The sequence below is a fragment of the Carassius carassius genome, chromosome 38, assembly GCF_963082965.1.
Source record: "Carassius carassius chromosome 38, fCarCar2.1, whole genome shotgun sequence".
Taxonomy (NCBI): Eukaryota; Metazoa; Chordata; class Actinopteri; order Cypriniformes; family Cyprinidae; genus Carassius; species Carassius carassius.
Window position 1 is genome coordinate 3,047,833 of NC_081792.1, and position 23,248 is coordinate 3,071,080.

The window sequence follows — 23,248 nt, forward strand, 5'->3', positions numbered from 1 at the left end:
GGAGTAGAACTGTTTCAGCAGATCCTGTGGCAGGTTAAACTTCCTCAGCTGGCGAAGGAAGTACAACCTCTGCTGGGCCTTTTTCACAATGGAGTCAATGTGAATGTCCCACTTCAGGTCCTGAGAGATAGTGGTGCCCAGGAACCTGAATGACTCCACTGCAGTCACAGTGCTGTTCATGATGGTGAGTGGGGGGAGTGCAGGGGGGTTTCTCCTGAAGTCCACAATCATCTCCACTGTTTTGAGCGTGTTAAGCTCCAGGTTGTTGAGAGTGCACCAGACAGCCAGCTCTTTAACCTCCTGCCTGTAAGCAGACTCGTCACCATCCTGAATGAGGCCGATGAGTGTGGTGTCATCTGCAAACTTCAGGAGCTTGACAGAGGGGTCCTTAGATGTGCAATCATTAGTGTACAGGGAGAAGAGCAGTGGGGAGAGAACGCACCCCTGGGGAGCTCCGGTGCTGATTGTACGGGTGCTGGATGTGTATTTTCCCAGCCTCACTAGCTGCTGCCTGTCTTTCAGGAAGCTGTTGATCCACTGACAGACGGAGGTGGGCACGGAGAGTTAGTTTGGGCAGGAGGAGGTTTGGCATGATCGTGTTAAAAGCCGAGCTGAAGTCCACAAACAGGATCCTCACATAGGTTCCCGGTCTGTCTAGGTGTTGCAGAACATAATGCAGTCCAATGTTTACTGCGTCGTCCACAGACCTGTTTGCTCTGTAGGCAAACTGAAGAGGATCCAGCAAGGGTCCAGTGATGTCCTTCAGGTGGGACAGCACCAGTTTTTCAAATGACTTCATGACTACGGATGTTAAAGCCACAGGCCTGTAGTCATTTAGTCCTGTAATTTTGGGTTTCTTTGGGACGGGGATGATGGTGGAGCGTTTGAAGCATGAAGGGACTTCGCACAGCTCCAGCGATCTGTTGAAGATCTGTGTGAAGATGGGGGCCAGCTGGTCAGCACAGGATTTCAGACAGGCTGGTGTAACACAATCTGGGCCTGGTGCTTTTTTCCTTTTCTGCTTCCGGAAGACCTGGCGCACCGCATCCTCGCTGATCTGTAATTCAGGTGTAGGTGTGGATGCAGGAGGTGTGAATGGTTAGAGTGCTTGATTGGAGAGGTGTTCAGGATGGGTTGCAGGAGCTGAAAATGGTGTGAACGGTTGTGTGGAGAGGCATTCAGGGTTGGTTGCAGGAGTTGTTATTGGTGTGAACGATTGTGTGGAGAGACGTTCAGGGCAGGTGATGGGTGTTCTTTCAAACCTGCAGTAAAACTCGTTCAGATCGTCTGCCAGTCGTTGATTTTCCACAGTGCTAGGGGGTCTTGTAATTGGTGATCTTTTTTAGACTTTTCCACACTGTTGCTGAGTCGTTCGAAGTGAACTGAGTCCAATTTGGCAAAACAAGAATTATCCAAAAGTACGGTTTTCTGAATTACAGTTTTTTTACAATCACTTTGTTACTATTTTCAGAACCTTGATTTCATTTTTCACAACTCTAGACACAAAACTCACAACCGATGATCAAAATGCACATTTTTCAAAACTCTAACCCTTTTCTCAATTGCTTGGATACAATACACATAAAACTTAGATCATTTGTTCATTCAACAAAAATCACCTGTTCAGTATGACACAACTTAACATCAAAGTGCTACTATTTCAAAAGGCAATCCACACATTACATTTCAAATGAGTGTCTATTCATTTCCTTACAATGATCTAACTATCAATTGATACAACTGCTCAAAATGATAAGTAACTGTTGCATTACTCTTAGTATGGAAACACACAAACAATCTTCCATGTTTACTGTAAATCATGAACGTTTCAAGATAACGAGATTCATTGTCACCAATTAGCGCGGAGCATGAACCAATTAGACTACAATATCCATGGATGTAGCCTAATATTTTATCATAATGCTTCATCAGACACTGTGTCTATGGCCCCAAATACTGTACCACCTTTTCAGACTATTTACAGGATTGACAGTACTTTTGTGACCAGGCCAAATAGTGGAGGCAGAGGCAACTTTCTAACTGACCAACAAGAGCAGGCTGTGGTTGATTTGGTTCGGGCCGGAAATGATATTCGCCTTACAGAAATTCGCCAGCATATCATGGACAATGAAGACATGTTCAACAATGTGGGATCCATAAGTTTGCCAACTATTGCACGCATACTGAAAAGGCACCAGGTATCTATAAAACAACTATACCGTGTGCCTTTCGAAAGAAATGCAGACAGAGTGAAGCAAATAAGGACTGAGTATGTTCAGGTAAGTTCTGTTTCAAGATGGCTGTTGTAAAAACATTCCCAAAAATTCTACATTGTACAGTAATCTCTAAATCTCTTTCTAAAATGTACTTTCAGAGGGTGATGGAGCTGGATGCTGATGATGACCATCACAAATTCATATATTTGGATGAGGCAGGTTTTAATCTGGCCAAGACAAGGAGGAGAGGTCGGAATTTCATTGGCCAGCGGGAAACCATCCAAGTACCTGGACAACGTGCGGCTAACATTACCATGTGTGCGGCTATATCAGAAGATGGTGTGGTGGGTTTCAATTTCATAGCTAATTATTTTTGCTTTGATTCAAATAAACCTATGTTGTAATTGTACAGTACTGTAGTGTTTTGCATCAATATATTACAAACTTTGTTCAATGATTCCACTGTGTCTGTAGTATTCTCTCTACTACTGCAGTACTTTTACAGAGATGTATTTACTGTACATGTAGTACCATAATCAAACCTGTATCACCTATTTTGTTCTACAATATTTAATGATTGTACGAACAATGAAACTATCAGTTGCTTGTGTGTGGGTGATCTATAGTTATGTTTCAATGGTATTTCACAGTAAAGTTGTGTTTTGAACCAATGATTGTGCAAGTGCAAGATTTCTTTAAAGATGTGAATGCGCAAGGCAATGTTTTGAACATTAGACAGCCTGTGTTACAAGTGATAACCCTTTTGAGTTTTGTGTCTAGAGTTGTGAAAAATGACATCAAGGTTCTGAAAATAGTAGCAAAGTGATTGTAAAAAACTATATAGTGTTGTATATAGTGTTGTACTCACCGCCGCGGCCCGGGTTCGATTCCCGGTCAGGGAAAGCTCTTTTGGCTTCACTCCAACCTACAGTCCTCCGCTCTACCAGCTGAGCTATCGAAGGGGCAAAGTGTTAGACAGAACCTCGACATATCACGGTCTTGTAGCTCTACTGCTGGGCAAAAAGTCACTTCTGGTGCAGGAAGATGTGCTGGATTTTTGAGGAGGGAATCAAAAAGGAGCATGCGTTCCCATACCGGGAGTCAAAGCTGGGCCGCCTGGGTGAAAACCAGGAATCCTAAGCGCTAGACCATATGGAATTTGGAAACCTTGAACTGGCCATTGGCTTCTGGCGCACTTTACATACATGTGGTCAGTGTGGGCGCAGGATCTTGTAGTGGCCTGTTGCTTTAGGTCTGCGACTGTAACAATGTGATAATAATTTGGCAAAACAAGAATTATCCATAAGGACGGTTTTCTGAATTATATAGTGTTGTATGCATTCAAGGGATCTGTTTTTTTTACTCACCCCGGGAGTTCAGTTTATTTGGGCAGATTCCTGTGATTGCTGAATTGATACCTTGAACTGGTAATTAAGGTCTTGTCCAGGTGAAAATACTTGTGTCATGCATCTGAAAACACACATTGCAACCGTTATCTAGATGAAAATCTGACTATCATCGGTCTGTCAAAGTACAAAATTGACATATTGTGAGGTTAATAATGAAAGTGAGACCAATTTTTAATCTGCAAAGTTGCTGATTATTTGCTCATTCAGTTTAATGCAGATTACAATTTATTCTCAATGTCCAGGTGGCAATTAGTGATAAGGCTTCAAAATGGCAAGCCTGTGACATCAAAACAACATGGCATTACACCCTTCAAAGTAATGAAGCAGTTACAGAGTAGCGATGAAATTGTTCATTCGAAAATCAACTGGCTGCCAGCCTGCAGTTTATTTCCCCTATAATTGCAAAGCTTGTCAGAGTGCTTGTGAGACGAATGGCAATACCGAAGCATGTCCGTTTCTTCCCTAGACATCGGAAAGGGTGTGCAGAATATGTCTTTTTTGGAAAAAAAGAAGAATGCCTGAAGATTTGCCTTTTCTTCTGGATTTTGGAGAAGAGAAAAAAAACACAACAACAAAATAAGCCGGAGAAAAAAAAGCACAGAGCGAGCCAGCCAGGAGTCGAATCTAGAATCTTCTGATCGTAGTCAGACGCGTTATCCATTGCGCCACTGGCCCACCAATAGTAAAGACCCCTGATTGCTACAGACTTGTTGGTTTTAGATGTGAAAGTGGCAAGCATTGCTGTCTGCTTATTCTAACCTTGTTTTCAGGAGGTAAGCCCACCAGCCCATCAGCCCACCAGCCCCTCCCTGGTTGTCTAGTGTTTAGGATTCGGCGCTTTCACTGCCACGGCCCGGGTTCGATTCCCGGTCAGGGAAAGCTCTTTTGGCTTCCAATTGTGGACTGCGAATTCAAGCTCTTAACAGCTGCGAGAAAACCAGCTCCAAACCAAAAAAATGGTGAGCACTTGAAAAAAAGACCTCCTTCGAGCCGGAGTCGAACCAGCGACCTAAGGATTGCCAACACTCCAACCTACAGTCCTCCGCTCTACCAGCGGAGGTCTGCGACTGTAACAATGTGATAATAATTTGGCAAAACAAGAATTATCCAAAAGGACGGTTTTCTGATTTATATAGTGTTGTATGCATTCAAGGGATCTATTTTTTTTACTCACCCCGGGGGTTCAGTTTTTTTGGGCAGATTCCTGTGATTGCTGAATTGATACCTTGAACTGGTAATTAAGCTCTTGTCCAGGTGAAAATACTTGTGTCATGCATCTGAAAACACACATTGCAACCGTTATCTAGATAAAAATCTGCCTATCATCGGTCTGTCAAGGTACAAAATTGACATATTGTGAGGTTAATAATGAAAGTGAGACCAATTTTTTATCCACAAAGTTGCTGATTATTCGCTCGTTCAGTTTGATGCAGATTACAATTTATTCTCAATGTCCAGGTGGCAATTAGTGATAAGGCTTCAAAATGGCAAGCCCGTGACATCAAAACAACATGGCATTACACCCTTCAAAGTAATGAAGCAGTTACAGAGTAGCGATGAAATTGTTCATTCGAAAATCAATTGGCTGCCAGCAAGCAGTTTATTTCCCCTATAATCGCCGAGCTTGTCGGAGTGCTTGTGAGACGAATGGCAATACCGAAGCATGTCCGTGTCTTCCCTAGACATCGGAAAGGGTGTGCAGAATATGTCTTTTTTGGAAAAAAAGAAGAATGCCTGAAGATTTGCCTTTTCTTCTGGATTTTGGAGAAGAGAAAAAAAACACAACAACAAAATAAGCCGGAGAAAAACAAGCACAGAGCAAGCCAGCCAGGAGTGGATCCTAGAATCTTCTGATCCGTAGTCAGACGCGTTATCCATTGCGCCAAGGCCGGCGCCCATTAGTCGAGGTAAAGATCCTAAAAGACGCATATGGACGCGAGTTCGCGGCCCACTCCGAACAGTGATGGAATTCCTGGAATGTGTCCGCTTTGACGCTGCTGATGCACGCGTACGTAATCATCATTCTCCCCCGTAATTTAATCGCACGTAAATTCGCCCCCCCCACTTTAATTTGGGAACTGTCCAAAGTAAACACTCTCACGTTGTGTATGTTTCATTCATACCGGACGCCGGAGGGCGTCTCTCTCACTCTCTCACTCTCTCGCACAAAGTCCAAAACAGACTCGTAAAAGTACCAGCTCGTGACCACTATGTGACGCACGCTACAGGAAATACCTTATATGGACAAAAGCATCAAGCTGTCACTGGATAAAAAAAAGTCGAAATGATTTGACAGACAAAACGTGAATATTCATTGCAACAAATACATGATTTGTGTTTTTGTGCATTTTCACAACAAAATACATGAATAACGCAGCGCTAACTAACTCATTTTTTTACAGTATAATATATTATTTTTTACAGTATAACATTATATTATTATATTTTCTGACTTATTCTGAAAGTCCCTGTTTTTGTGTGTGTGTGTTTTATTGTTATGTAATACTGGAATACTTAAAAAAATTTGCAACTTCAAATACAGTGAGAAATAGGCACAAAAACATTACTAGTGCAAAGATTAAGATTAACAACCTTTTAATTTGCAAATATAAAGTCAATAAAAAAATTATAACAGCAGTGCAAATTTATATGCATTTACAAATATTGTGAGAATACAAAAAGGCACAATAACAATAGTGTGAGGGCAAATATTAACAATCCTTTTAATCTCCATATATATTTTAAAGCCAATAAAACATTTAGAACAGTAGTGCAATTTTGACACATCAATTAAAAATAATAAACAGTAAACCAAAAATGTTTACCACAGTAGTAAAGTGTTTACATATCAGTGTAAAAAATATAATAAATATCAAACCAAAACAAACACAACAACAATAGTGTGAGGGCAAATATTAACAACCCTTTTAATCTCCATATACATTTTAAAGCCAATAAAATATTTAGAACAGTAGTGCAATTTTGACACATCAATTTAAAATAATAAACAGTAAACCAAAAATGTTTACCACAGTAGTAAACTTTTTACATATCAGTGTAAAAATATAATAAATATCAAACCAAAACAAACATTTGCAGTGCAATTTTGACATCAGACTAAGAAAATAATAAATAGTAAACCAAGACAAACATTTACCACAGTAGTGCAATTTTGACATGTTAGCCAAAAAAAAGTAAATCAAAACAAAAATGGACCACAGTAGTGCAATTATGACATATTCGCCCCTAAAAAAATAGTAAATCAAATATACCAAAACCAAAATAATGATAATAATAAAAACATAAACATACCATATATATATAATGGTATCAAATATTTTTCCAACAGAGGCATGCAGCAGAGGAAACACACAGTAATTACACATTTTAGAGAAAGCTGTCATTGTTGGAGACTTGTAAATTGCACTATAAAGCAAACATTAAGTTACCAAATAAAAATATCACGTGCTGAAATAGCAGTTTTAAGAAGCTGGAGGGTTGCCATTTCCCTTTTTTCTTCATCTATAACCTCGTTCCTGCAGCACAGCCCTCCATTCACCATATGATTGAGTCTCAGACTCTTTGCAGAACCAGTTGCCAAAGTACTGAATATGTGATGGTGGCTTTCTCTCTTTGTTACACTTTCTGCAAAGAATGATGTCTGTCTTCTTCACATATTTTCTTGTGACAGTTCCAGTGTGCTCCCTCTCCAGTTTTCTCTTTCTGTATTGCTGAGTGGAGTAAGGAACATCTTGACCGGATGTCTGTGTCTGAGCTGATGGTTGCAAAGCTGAAGGTAATGGGAGGTTGAAGAACATCACTTGTGAGGTACCTGTAGAGGATGGCGCTTAAGTGCCTTTCACTGTAGGAAGCTGCACAGATGGTAAAATGAAAGGGAGAGAGATGAGTAGTGCTGATGCAATGACAGGAAGGCCTTGATGTTATGTTGGAGCGTGGGAGATGGCCTGGGGTTGCGACCTCCCCTTAAGTTTTGCCTTCCCAGCAGTGTTTGGTGGCAGGATAAAAAGGTGAGGCTCAGCCAAATTGTCTGGATACAGAGTTGGTCCTTTCTGCATAGCTGCAGGAAGCGTCTCGGGTCCTGCCATGGGTGCGTCTGGGGCTTGGATACCCTGCTTCAAAATCTCCTGTTCCTGTGACTTGCCACGCCTTCTGAACCTGGGAAACATAAAACAACAGATATTAATAAACATTTAAGCAATACAAAAGATCAACTACTATTTGTCATGACTATGACGCAGCAGCATGACACAGCTGAGATCACACAGCAGTCGTCTAATGTATTACTGCTTTTGTGAAATGGCTACTTTATTGAGATTAACATTGTATTATGAATTATTGATTCTTGCAGTCTGCTGAAGACAGCTGATCCATGTCATAAATCTTATCTTTCATAATGAAGAAGAAAACAGAAGTTGAACTCTTGTTGATTTGTTTCTAGACCTGCAAAGCAGCCATGGTTACATTAAGGCTGATGATACAAAAAATTTTGAGAAGTGTTTCTTGGGTACGTTCCCCACTGAGAATGGGTAACAAATTTCAATCTGGATACTTCAGATCAATCTTGCGCTCTGTGTCTTACCTGGTTGCCTGTTGATGGCAATATTAACCAAAGTTGCCCAGCAGCATTGATCAAAAAAAGTTGCCGTGTAACATCAGCCCTTAGCTGCTTTAAGTTTAGGCTTAGCGGTGACAATGCTTATTTACTCACCATTGTGTGACTGTTGCAGCGTTCACTTCTGGGAGCTGGATGGTGGTCTCACTCATCACCTTAGCATTGGTGAGGATGCACTCTTGGATGTACTTGTGAGCACATGCTACCACAGTGAAGCGGGACACCCTCACGCCGTCACAGCGCACCACGTTTGGGTAGAGAGCACAGAGCCTTGTGAAAATGGCCTCCACCACTCGGTTGAAGTCAGGCCACTGTGCAGGACTATGAGCCCCAACGAAACACCTGCAAATTACAACAGGATACATATTATTAATGTAAGATTGTTTTCATTGTGTGATCTTATTTTTATTTTCCCTCTCCTAGTCTGTTTTGCTTTGTGTTGTCTAAATGTTCATTGATAATATCTGCCCATAGTTATGTTTTCTTTCTTTGTTTTGTTGTTAGATTGATGTTAAAATGTCATATCAATAAATCAGGTCTCTACTGGATTACTGAGTTGTGGAATTATTACAGGGTGTTGTTAGTCAGCCTGTCAGATTTTATTCACAATAATGACTGCATATTATCCCGCTTATTACATGGCTACTTACTAAAGTACAGTAAAAGACAAATTATTTGACACAACATATTGATACAAAATGATTTTACCGATTTAAGAAATTATGGCTTTGTTTCTGCTAAATTAATTATTCCAATGTAACATACTTAGCAACCTAATATATATTCAGAATTAAACGTAAATCACAAATAATAATTTATGTTATAACCAAGATAAGCTAGTCATGAAGGTGTCAGGTTACTAAATAAAAAAAGTTGTAGGTGATATTTCAGCTAGTTTCAGATATATATATATATATACATATATATATATATATATATATATATATATATATATATATATATATATATATATATATATATATATATATATATATATATATATATATATATTAAAAAAAATTGTAAACCCTGCGAAATGAAAAGAAAGATAATTTAAATGAAATAATTAAAAAATATTAAAAATGAAAAAAATATTTAAAAATGAAAGATAATTTAGGAACTTTTGATAGCATCAGTGAATACAAATGTTCACATGATTAATAGATAAAGAAATCAATAAATTGTTGTTATTAGTTAAATGTGTCATAATGTATCCATTCCTTAATAACATATTATATTAACTAACAGTGTAAAATTATATCATTAATGAATCATTAGATAATAATTTGTAAAGATATCATTATGTTATTACTTTAACTTTACTTGTTGAGGTACATCCAAAAAAATCCATAACCACAATAACATATTAACAATTGGTTAATAGCTCTTTACCTCAACATGTAAAGTCATAAAATGATTCCTTTGAAAATCATTAGCTAATGATTAATTAAAGCTGACAACTGGAAGTTGAAGTAAATAGCTTTGGCCACTGTAGTAATTAAAATATACATTTACGTCATTAGTTAATATAATGTTATTAAGGAACTAATACATTAAAGTAAATTTAACTAATAAAATTGTATTTATTAATTTATCTATGAAACATATAGATTGTTTATTAGTTGCTGATGTAGTAATCATTAATTAATGGTTTTAGTTAGTCCTTCATTCGTTTACATTAACTCATGATTATCTGTGCATTCGTTAAGTATAAATTAATGGATATTTGTGCACCAGTATTGTAAGTGTTACTTTTTTATTGATAAAAGATTCACTTACATTGCAAATGTTGGTTAGAAATTAATCGATGACCTTTATCTTCTTCTTCAGCCGTGATCCGCAAGTCTCCGGGGGTTCTTGACGTTATCAATTGATAACTTGTTACTATGAAGAATCACGGTTGAGGAACGAGCGCTGATTGGTCAATTTCTTGTTGTTACTGGGCGGAATCACGGTTGCGATACGAGCGCTGATTGGCTAATTCGCGGTTACGATACGAGCGCTGATTGGCCAATTCGCGGTTGCAATACGAGCGCTGATTGGCTAAAACATAAATTTCATGGTAGCAGCCGGGAACGTGATTGGCTGTCATAACAAAGAATAACCACGACCTACAGGTGACATGGAGCACCACTGGCCCACCAATGGTAAAGACCCCTGATTGCTACAGAGTTGTTGGTTTTAGATGTGAAAGTGGCAAGCATTGCTGTCTGCTTATTCTCACCTTGTTTTCAGGAGGTAAGCCCACCAGCCCACCAGCCCCTCCCTGGTGGTCTAGTGGTTAGGATTCGGCGCTCTCACCGCCGCGGCCCGGGTTCGATTCCCTGTCAGGGAAAGCTATTTTGGCTTCCAATTGTGGACTGCGAATTCAAGCTCTGCTAACAGCTGCGAGAAAGCCAGCTCCAAACCAAAAAAGACCTCCTTCGAGCTGGAGTCGAACCAGCGACCTAATGATTGCCAACACTCCAACCTACAGTCCAGATTGCTACAGAGTTGTTGGTTTTAGATGTGACAGTGGCAAGCATTGCTGTCTGCTTATTCTCACCTTGTTATCAGGAGGTAAGCCCTGATAATTGCGAGCTTATCCGAGAGCTTGTGTGATGAATGGCAATACCGAAGCATGTTACATGACTCCCCATAGACATCGGAACCTCAATCAGGGTTCTGTAGCTCTACTGCTGTCTAAAAAGTCACTTCTGGCCGCATGGGAGAAAACCAGGAATCCTAACTGCTAGACCATATGGGAACTGGCCAGCTTTAACTGGGCACAAGCTTGTGGGCCACTTTCCATAATCTGGCCAGTGTGGTTTACAGAAATAAATAGTGTTGCATGCATTCAAGGGACATGAAAAACTGCCTATCGTCGGTCTGTCAAGGTACAATATTGACATATTGTGAGGTTATTAATGAAAGTGAGACCAATTTTTAATCCGCAAAGTTGCTGATGTAGTTTCGTCTACCGGTTCTCAGAAGAATCACACTCAGTCAGTGGTTTTCTCTCAGAAGAAAAGACTTTATTTTATGGAAAACAACGCCGAGAGTCCTTGCAAGGAAATCTCTCGAATGTTTTTTGGTATCTCCTTATATACACTATATGGGGCAGTTCCACAATAGTCAAACTTTTCCTTATGATTACAATTTTAATACCTCCTTAGAGAGGAGAGGCCCCCTGCTTGATTTATTCTAAAGAAAGGCCCTGTATGTATGTCTGACCATATGTTTGTCATCAGTTTTGTACATTCCAGCACATAGGCAACTTTCTATTTTATTGCCTACAATTTGTGACATTTTGGTGGGTGTAACCCCCTTATCAGGGAGGGTTATATAAATATAAAACAGTTTGATGCAAAGTTTTCACGTATAATGTCGATGTGGGAAGAGTAAGAGGAGATCATATAGCCCTGTTGAGCCACCGGAAGCGCTCACAGGTCCTCTGATAACGAGGGACTGTACAGCTGCAACCGGATAGCACGCCCAGCCACCGGGAGTGTTGGGTGTTCCTCCGGCATCGAGGGAGCGACGGCTGTTAGTGGAGTTGGTGCGAGCCGAGTTTGACGAGAATCGGGACCGCGTATGGACTTACAGGTACTGCTTATGGGTCTTATTTTAGCTCATTGAAGAGAGAAGAGGCCAGTTTGCATTTTAAAGGCCACTACGCACCCAAGCAACGAATCAGGCCTGCATCGAGGTTGGGTTTGAGTGTGTTTATGGTGTGAGTGGGCCCACTGTTTAACTATTGTTTTTTTTTCTGTATATTAAGTTTACGGTTACAGTTCGTAAAACGCTGAAACGTGTTACTGGGATTACTAGTGTTATATCAGTGCTCTAAGTAGTAAGCGAATTAAGTGGATTTATTATTCACTGATAATTCTCAGTTTGTGTTGCAAAGAGTGTACATATAGTGTCAAATAAGAGAAACGAAATAGTGTTGAGACTTGTAAACTTGCGTATATTTCCCTAAGGGATTTTCTAAGTATTCTAATCCATGTATTACTGGTTTATCAGTATTGAATATTAATACCTGTACTTATTCAAATTGAAATTACCTATTGGTTGTTGCTAATATATATCATCTGAATATTTATATCTGATATTTATACCATCCTATTAATATATAAATATAATTATATATTGTATTTTCCTTATTATTATTATTATTATTAATATATATATATATATTTTTTTGTTTGTTAAATAAATTGTTCCTTTTGGATACGTGTTTCAGATTAGTTATTTAGGAAACCAATAACTCTCTTCAAAACTTGGTATCAGAGATGGGGGCTTAAATTATAGTCGAGAGACACTAATAAAAGGAACCTGGTGCTCCACCCATTAGAACTTAGGTCAGGACACACCTAGGAGGGGAGGGGGCGCTACATGAACATGCACCACTTTTGGTGAAATTAACCAAAATCCAACATATTCTATATGCATATTTCTACAGTATTATGGGACAAAACTTACAAAAATGGATACTTCGGAGCTTGCAGAGTACAGCTGATGAGACTTCAACCACGAAATCACTAAAATTTATCTGTCCACGGAACCATCAGGAAGGGTGTGCTGAATAAATGGCAAATGGGAGGTTTTTAAAAAAAAATGTCCATTTACAATTTATTCAGCGGGACCTCCGTAGTGCTACCGTGGACATAAATTTTTATGCAAATTCTACAGTATTATGTGACAAAATTTACATGAATGGACTCTACTGAGCGTGCTTTGTACAGTAGATGTGTTTCCATTAACAATATTGCACTCATTTGAAATGAATAAAGTTAAGTAGAGTTGCTATTTAATGAACAGTGAGACGCGCACCACCTGTGGTGCACATGTGTGCCAAAATTCAACGCTCGTTTTTATGCAAATTCTTTAGTATTATGGCATAAAACTTACATGAATGGATTCCTATGAGTCAATTACCTCACTAGAAGACAATGGTGCTGGTAAATCTGGTACAAACACTTTAACTGCACTAGCCTTAGATACATCAGATGGTTTCACTGTCTGAGCACGAGCCATTGCTCGCGTCACCGCACAGGCAGTGAACACCTCTGGAAAATCTTTAAGACATTTGTCCGGCTCAACTGATGGCATAGCCACTGTTTTAACCACAGGGGACGGACATGACATCTCCGGCCACACACAACCCCCCGCCAAATTATTTCCGATAATCAGGTCAATATTTTCTACCGGTAGAGTCGGACGTACAGTTATAGTCACCTCTCCATTCACAAACCCCGACTGCAACTGAATTCTATGTAATGGCACTGGAAACGGTTGAAGCCCAATTCCTCGAATCAACACAAAACTCCCAATATCAGACAAAGAGGAGAAAGGCAGGACCGACTGGCAAATGAAACTCTCTGAAGCCCCAGTGTCACCTAATATTTTAACTGGTACCCTATGAGCATCTACCACCAGTGAAACAAACCCTTCGGTGATAAAAGGAGCGTAATCAGACACTGTGATTTTAGATTCATCACACAACATGTTAGAATGTTCAGGATCAGTTTGAGTTCCATTTAACTTAACATTCCTCAACTGCGCAGCGGGAATCGACGAGGCACAGGCAACATCTTTGACATTGCTTACTTTACTCTTATTACGGGCACTCAAGACTGGACATTCCTTTTTCCAATGACCTAATTCAAAACAGTAATGGCACTTACTGTCGGCATCACGTTCCCATGTTCTATTACGAGGCGCAGGATAAGACCTCCCAGGAAAACCTTCATTTACGCGGACGGGGCGATTTTCCTTGCGATTATCATAACGCGGAGAAAAATCCTGCATATGATTTCTATGCGTCAACACATATCCATCAGCGAGGACAGCAGCCTCGGCAGCGGTCTTCACCTTATGTTCGTTTAAATATGTACCAATCTGTTCGGGCAAAATGTTCTTAAACTGTTCCAAAATAACTAAATCGCACAAATCATTAAACGAATCAATCCCTTCCGCTGTGTGCCAGCGATTAAAAAAACTACTAAGCTCTCTGGCCACATCAGCGTGAGTTTGTTTTTCCGACTTTCTCCAATTGCGAAAACGTTGTCTATAAGCCTCAGGAATCAATTCGTAACTTTTTAACACAGCCTCTTTTACTGATTGGTAACTCTTTCTTTCGACAAAAGACAGTGCCACAAATGCCTCTTGTGCACGCCCAACTAATACCGTTTGTAAAAGCAACGTCTTATCTTCGTCACTCCAATTCTGGTCGGCAGAAACATTTTCAAACAAAGAGAAAAATATGTCCGGATCTCGTTCGTTGAATTTTGGAAGAAACTTTATCATATTTGCTACACCCGATTTCTGAGTGGAATTTCCACCGGCTCTACCTTCAGCCACCAGCTTAAGCCTGGTGCGTTCAAGTTCACGAGCCCGCTCCTGTTCATACTCCAAATGCTTCAGTTTTTCCCTTTCAAACAAACGATCTTTTTCTCTTTCAATAGATTCCATTCTCTTGCGTTCTAAATCTTGTTCTATTTCCAATTTCTTTTGCTCAAATTCCCATCTCTTTTGATCCAATGGCATCTGCAATAAAATGTTTTGTTGCTCATAGGTTAATTCGTTACTTTTAGCCGAGGGACTTGAAACAGGCGGGTTGTCAGGAAACACTTGATTTTCTTTCAAACGATCACGAATAAAATCTATCAATTTATCTTTCTTTGCTGTTTTTGGCAGTGTCAGTTTATACCCATAAAAATCTGCAACATTCGCCAACTGCTCTTTTGTTAGCTCCACCAACAAACTCTCCGAAGGAGCAGCAAAAAAATCCTCCAACACACTCATTGTACAGACTATTTTCAATACACTATTAACCAAACTAATTCAATATACCTGTACGTTTTCCAATTCCTCTTAAACAACCACAAACAAACAATTTTGCAAAGTGAAAAAGCAGGTCCAGCAGCAGAGCAACTCACGGAGCTCTCCCCCTAAACATTTACCCCCCACTATACAACCCTATCTTCACACTGAGTCCAAGAATCAGGATAATTTCCTCACCAATACCGACAGAGACGTACTGCCCCGACCGAAGCCAATTCAGCCGGTTCTCTACGGCGGTGCCCTGGTCCAGACTCCAGTGACAAAAACCTAAATCCCAGCGCGAAAGCGCTCTAACACGGGGATAACGATAGCTCCAAAATTTTAGTCGCCCCACTACGTAAACAGCAATCACACTAAATACTCTAATCTACTAAATAATGCTACCCAATTTACCTCAAATCCAAATTCAAAACCAACAAGATCAGCGCAGATCTCCCCGAAACAAAACATCCGGCGGAAAAACCGGCATGCCTAAAACTACGCCCACTGATTTCATTAACAAAATCACACCGATGACGTTGCTACACACCGCACTACGCTACCATAGCCGACAGTGGGAAACAAAGTAGACTATACGTACCAATATTCGGGATCAAAACTTATCGGACGAGCCCCCATATGTCAAGTCCACTTGGCTCAATGTAGAGTTGACATAGGGGAGACCACACTGAACTTAGTATTTAATTATAATGCTGGTTTATTAAAGATCGATTTACAAAAGTCAGTAAATGGAAAGCCAAAAAGGAGAATGTTCAAGAAGCGCCGGCCGCAGCCAGCCTCTCATCGTCAGGCCGGAATAGCAGAAAGAGAGACTCAAATCCACTGAAAGGCAATGATTTTAAAGACACCCTCATCGGTCCACCAATTAGCACGGCACGGCCCATCGCAACAGCTCCACCTAAAAGTGACACAGAACAGCAGCAGTAGGCAATTCAGGCTTGATTACCCACACATGGCCAAGCCAGGGAGAGACACACCCAGCACTGCATAGCCAGGCGTGACAAGTACAGTACAGGTGTTTCCTCTAGGCCTCAACCTAAGATTTTTCTTCTGACTTCCACCCCTCTCGAGCTGCCTTCTCTAGCCGGGGAGGGTGCACCCTGGCCGGCTTGGATGAGTAGAAGCGTTCACCACATTAACAAAAATCCAACATTTTTTCTATGCATATTTCTACAGTATTATGGGACTAAACTTACAAAAATGGTTTCTTCGGAGCTTGCAGAGTACAGCTGATGAGACTTCAACCACGAAATCGCTAAAATTTATCTGTCCACGGAACCATTAGGAAGGGCGTGCTGAATAAATGGCTAATGGGAGTTTTTTTTTTAGAAAATGTCCATTTACAATTTTTTCAGCGGGACCTCCTAAGTGCTCCCGTGGACATACATTTTTATGCATATTTTACATTATTATTGGATAAAACTTACATGAATGGATTCCTCTGAGTGTCCTGAGTACAGTACAGGTGTTTTCGTTAACAATATTGTTACGCCCCGTCTAGGGTAAAGGACTTAACATGAAAAAAAACAACAACAACAGTACGGTTTGTTATAGAAAAGTGTATGAAACAGTATTTATTTGAGTAAATTAACAGATTTATGTTACCTTGGGATTTTACCTCAGGAGCCGACAAGGCCAAAATAACAAACAAAAACAACTAATTTGGAATATACCTCTTCCTGCCCTAATCCAGAAAAGAAAAGAAAAATACAATTACTTCCCTAACTCCCTAATCCAAAACAGGCACAGAAAAATATCAAATTAAAAAGGTGGCATCGGTCTCCCTACCTCCCAATTTACTATGTACAATATATACAATTTGGTTCTAACAGAACAATGTAAGGGGATAATCTATTTTCAAAGTCGTTAAACAGGCTGTAGTCCAAACACTCAAATAAACAATCAAAAGACAAACACTCTCAAATCTTTACCCTCTAGCAGCAGATAACAAAGTCAGGCAAGCACAAAGTCAGGCAAGCAAATAGCCAGGCAAGCAAATAGCAAGTGAGCACAAAAGGGCTAATGAAGTAGCAACAAAGGAGGCATTTATACACGTCCAGGAGTCAGCTGATCAATCAGGGCGTGGCACCAATCAGACTGCAGGAACCAATCCGGTCTTCTTCCTGGATAAAAACAAACACCTCTCACAACAGCATAAAAACACAGACAGACCAAAAGGGACGTAACACCCCCATACACAAAAATAAACATGAAGACATGTTTATAGACAAGATCTAGATAAAGAATCCGCAATAACATTATCTGTACCCTTCTTGTACTGGATGTGCAAGTTAAAATCTTGACAAATTAAAGCCCAGCGCATGAGTCTTTGATTCTTGTTACAGAACTTCTGCAAAAATACAAGAGGGTTGTGATCGGTAAAAACTTCAACAGGTTGTGAGCTTGAACCAATATAAACTTCGAACTGTTGCAAAGCTAGCAGAAGGGCGAGCGTTTCTTTCTCAATGGTACTGTAGTTACATTGATGGCGATTAAACTTCTTAGAAAAAAAACACAATGGGTGATCAATTCCATTTTCATCTTCTTGTAGCAGTACAGCACCTGCACCAGTTCCGCTCGCATCAACCTCAAGTTTAAACGGTTTGGTAAAGTCAGGAGTGGCTAAGACAGGAGCGCTGCATAACAAACTCTTCAAAGAATCAAAAGCAATCTGACACTGAGGAGACCACAAAAAAGGAATTGCTTTTCGGAGGTTATCAGTAAGAGGTTTTACTACATCAGAAAAATTCCTACAGAAACTTCTGTAGTACCCAGCCATGCCAAGGAAACCTCGTAGCTCTCTTTTTGTCTCTGGTATAGGGAAATTAACAATGGCATTGACTTTGGCTTCTATCGGTCGTACAGTACCCTGACCTACTTCCTTTCCTAAATACTTAATAGTAGCATGACAAAATTCACATTTAGTAAGATTGAGGGTTAGATTAGCTTCTTGAAATCTAACAAATACTTCCTCTAATACCTTCAAATGACTCTCCCAGGTCTCTGAATAACACACGACATCGTCAAGATATGCCTCACAATTTTTCACATTAGACAGTACTTTACACATCAAACGCTGAAACGTTGCTGGAGCATTTTTAAGGCCGAAAGCTAAAACCTTATACTGTAAGAAGGCATCTGGAGTAGCAAAGGCTGAAACCTCAGATGCACGCTCCGTGAGTGGCACTTGCCAGTACCCCTTGAGTAAGTCTAGTTTGGTTACGAACTTAGACTTCCCAATCCTGTCAATACAATCTTCTATCCGTGGAAGCGGATAGGAATCTGATTTAGTGACCTGGTTAACCTTTCTGTAGTCTGTACAGAAGCGTGATGACCCATCGGTTTTCGGAACCAGCAAACATGGAGAGCACCAGGGGCTAGAACTAGGCAAAGCTAAACCATGCTTCACAAGGTATTCAGTCTCTTGTTTCATTATTTCGCGTTTGGTAGGGTTTACACGATAAGCATTTTGCTTAATTGGGCGATGATCAGCAACATCAATATCATGCTTTAGCACATTAGTTACAGTTGGCACATCGGAGAAAAGTGAGGAAAATCTTTCAACTAACTGTAACAATTCGTCTTGAGATGAGTCGGGTAAATGGGAGAGTTTTGAACTAAGTGTTGTAAGAGCTTCTGAATTTTGTAAACGAGCTCCAGATATGGCGGAACTGCCCAAACTAAGACCATCTACACCAGGAGAATCAGCGGGCAAAACTACATCAACAGAAACAGCAACAGTAGGAGAAATCATCGGAGCATTTTTAGAATTTTCTGAGTTTGAACGAGAAACGTACAATTTCAGCATGTTTACGTGACAAACACGGGACTTTCGGTGTCTCTCAGGGGTTCGTACAATATAGTCTGTATCACTTAGTTTCTCTTCGATTTCATATGGGCCTGAAAACTTTGCTTGCAGTGAGGAACCCGGCATAGGTAATAACACAAGCACTTTATCACCAATCTCAAAGGACCGTTTGACAGACTTTTTGTCATATTTATCCTTCATTCTGGTTTGGGACGAGTCTAAAGACTGACGTGCGAGCTTCCATGCAGAATGTAGACGTTCGCGAAATGAACTGACATAATCTAACACATTGGAGGAAGGTTTTGATGGGCGGGTTTCAGAGAGGAGATGCTCTTGAAGCAACTTTAATGGTCCACGCAGTGAGTGTCCAAAGACTAACTCAGCTGGGCTAAATCCCAACGACTCTTGCACCGTGTTACGAACTGCAAACAGCAAAAGAGGTACCTCCTCATCCCAGTCTTTCTGATGATGTAAACAATAAGTACGAATCATGGATTTTAGAGTCTGGTGAAACCTTTCGATGACACCCTGGGACTGAGGATGGTAGGCACTAGACACAGCATGGGTAACATTCAGTTCCTTCATTACCTTATGAAACATGCGCGAGGTGAAATTGGTTCCTTGATCTGATTGTATAACCTTCGGTAGACCAAAAGTAGTGCAAAATTTCACAAGGGCTTTCACAATGTTGGGGGTCTTCAATGAACGCAGTGGTATGGCTTCAGGAAATCTAGTAGCGGAACACATCATAGTCAACATGTACGCATGTCCTGACTTCGTCTTAGGCAGAGGTCCAACACAATCAATCACAAGCTTTTCAAATGGTTCACTTAATACAGGAACTGGCTTTAAAGGTGCAGGAGAAATAACCTGATTAGGCTTTCCTGCAATTTGGCAATCATGACATGAACGGCAATATTGTGACACAGAGGATTTGATTCCTGGCCAATAAAAATGTTTTAAGAGGTTATGATAGGTTTTCCTAACTCCTAGATGTCCAGAAAGTTCATGGTCATGGGCTATCTTCAGTACGTACCCACGATAAGATTGTGGAACGACTACCTGAAATACGGTGCTCCAATCATGTTTCACTTTCTCAGGGCTCCACTTTCGCATGAGTACACCGTCATCTAGAAAATATGCACTTGCATGTTTAGGTAAATCAGTCTTGTCTACCACAGAGGAACTGCATGTCAACAGGGTTTCGTCAGCTTTCTGAGCACTGATTAGCTGTGGCTTGCCAAAAGGAAAATCAAAATTAAGCCCAACAACCACATCCAAGGAACCATCATTTTCATCATTAGCTTTCACCTCTGACACCTCTGAACTCATAAATGAGTTGGAAAGATCAACCTCACTCTCAAATCTTCGAGCTTGAGCTCGAGTAACAACACATGATTGAAACACATTGGGAAACTCCTGCACTAACACATTATCTTCCCCTGATACACATGGTATATCTGTAACCTCTGGTAGAGCACTAACTCTACTTCCAGCAAGATCATTTCCAAGAATGAGAGAAATCCCTTTTACTGGCAATTGAGAACGTACAGCAACCTTAACTACACCGGTCACAAGGCCAGAACGCAAGTAAATGGTATGTAAAGGAACTCTTAGTATTCCCAGTTCAATTCCTTGAACCAACACATCCGATCCACAACTGGACTGAGGTGAGAATGATAGCGTACTTGCTAAAATAAACGACTGTGCAGCCCCGGTGTCTCTCAAAATGCGTACAGGTGTAAACTCAGAATCAGAGTTAGACAAAGCAACTGCTCCATCACATACAAAAGGTTCAAACGTAGGGTCAACAGAATTTAAGGACTCAGAAGACGGTATACGAATGAAAGCTACACTCTTAGATACATTGTGACTTTTCCGCAGATTTTTCCGCTGCAATACTGGACAAACAGCAATCACATGACCCTTCTCATGACAGTAGAAACATTCTCGAGCAACCAAAGAGGTGTCAAGCAATGGATCATCCCTTTGAGTAACTACAGCATGCTTAGAACCGTGAGAACGATCTACTGAGGTGTGTTGCGAAGAGTGGGAGGTGTGTTGCGAAGGACGTGATGACAAAAAAACAACTTTGTGAGTGAGCACAAACTCATCTACAAAGATAGCCGCATCAGAAAGAGATGAAACTTTCTGTTCGTTCAAATAGACCACAATTTTTTCAGATATACAGTTTTTAAACTCCTCAACCAAAATCAACTCTTTCAACTGTTCAAAAGTCGTGATTTTACTCGCAGTACACCATTTCTCAAATAAAGTGGTCTTTTCGCGAGCGAACTCAACAAATGTTTGGCTGGGGATTTTTACATGTCTTCTAAATTTCTGACGGTAAGCCTCCGGAACTAACTCATACGCACGTAACACTGCCGCTTTAATGGCATCATATTCCAAACTTTGTTCTAACGTCAGAGAAGAGCACACTCCCTGTGCCTTTCCTACCAATTTGCACTGTAAAAGCAAAGGCCAAATATTTCTAGGCCACTTCAATGTGGTCGCGATGCGTTCAAAAACAGTGAAGTATGTGTCTACTTCACTCTCTCTGAACAACGGAACAAGCGAAATTTGCTTACCAATATCAAATTCAGAAGAACTTACCGGCGCAGTTCGAGATGCTGTAGGTAGAGGAGATGTTCTACCAGATGAGGCACTTACTGATCCTGGAATAACATTCTCCTTTGTCTTCGGAGAAGTGCGCTGAACTTGGGTCTTTAACTCGACCTCCAGCTCTTTCAGTCGGATATCACGCTGTGCCTCAAGCTCAAGTGCCCGGACATTTAGCAGCTGACTCTGATACTGTTGCCGACTTAGTTCCAGGTCTAATTCTTTTAAACGGATTGCCAACCGTTTCTCATCCGGTGAAGGGACAACGGGATCTATGCCATCAACTTCGCCAGATTTGTGTTCCGCCTCAGCAGCACCCAAACCTTCAGATAGTTCTGGGTTAAAAGCAACACCCGGAGCCACACCCTCTTCCGGTAAGACCCTTTGTTTTACAAGCTCAATGCGCAACATCTCCTTTATTTCCTTTTTAAGTGCGTGACGAGGTACATAAATATCAAAGAAAGCTGCAATCACTAATAAATCGTCTTTGCGGCACTTATCAAATTGTTCATGTGTGGGCGCAATCGTAAATTTGTCCAATTCAAATTTTGACGCCATCACGCAGCTACGTTTCCTCCCACACAAAGTAAAAACCCCAGGCAAACAACAAGTTGAATAATACCTAAATCGATCTGTTTTACTGATGAAAAACGACAAGTTTGTAATTTCAATTTAGAAAAAATAGGACGAGCCCCCAATTTCATGTTACGCCCCGTCTAGGGTAAAGGACTTAACATGAAAAAAAACAACAACAACAGTACGGTTTGTTATAGAAAAGTGTATGAAACAGTATTTATTTGAGTAAATTAACAGATTTATGTTACCTTGGGATTTTACCTCAGGAGCCGACAAGGCCAAAATAACAAACAAAAACAACTAATTTGGAATATACCTCTTCCTGCCCTAATCCAGAAAAGAAAAGAAAAATACAATTACTTCCCTAACTCCCTAATCCAAAACAGGCACAGAAAAATATCAAATTAAAAAGGTGGCATCGGTCTCCCTACCTCCCAATTTACTATGTACAATATATACAATTTGGTTCTAACAGAACAATGTAAGGGGATAATCTATTTTCAAAGTCGTTAAACAGGCTGTAGTCCAAACACTCAAATAAACAATCAAAAGACAAACACTCTCAAATCTTTACCCTCTAGCAGCAGATAACAAAGTCAGGCAAGCACAAAGTCAGGCAAGCAAATAGCCAGGCAAGCAAATAGCAAGTGAGCACAAAAGGGCTAATGAAGTAGCAACAAAGGAGGCATTTATACACGTCCAGGAGTCAGCTGATCAATCAGGGCGTGGCACCAATCAGACTGCAGGAACCAATCCGGTCTTCTTCCTGGATAAAAACAAACACCTCTCACAACAGCATAAAAACACAGACAGACCAAAAGGGACGTAACAATATTGTCTTTTTGTCCTCCTGACCACCATGAAAACAGATCCCGATGCAGTGTTATTTTCTGCTAAAAGGTTGCAAGCCATAGCAGTTTCTAACACATGGCCAGTCTTCATTATTACGTGATAAAACTTACATGAATGTGTTCCCCTGGGTGTCCTGAGTACAGTACAGGTCTTTTCATTAACAATAACACACATATGAAATAAATAAAGTTAAATACAGTAGCTATTTTATGAACAGTGAGATACGCACCACATGTAGCGCACATGTGTGCCAAAATTCAACGCTCGTTTTTATGCAAATTCTACAGTATTATGGGACAAAACTTAC

At 40.4% G+C, this 23,248-nt stretch overlaps 1 non-coding gene across 1 annotated transcript; it reads left to right on the plus strand.

Annotated features, from left to right (window-relative positions):
- Nucleotides 1-10,521: 10,521 nt before the first annotated feature.
- On the plus strand, nt 10,522-10,593 carry trnae-cuc (transfer RNA glutamic acid (anticodon CUC)). The gene has a single exon. It is a non-coding gene; the product is annotated as a tRNA-Glu (tRNA).
- Nucleotides 10,594-23,248: the final 12,655 nt, after the last annotated feature.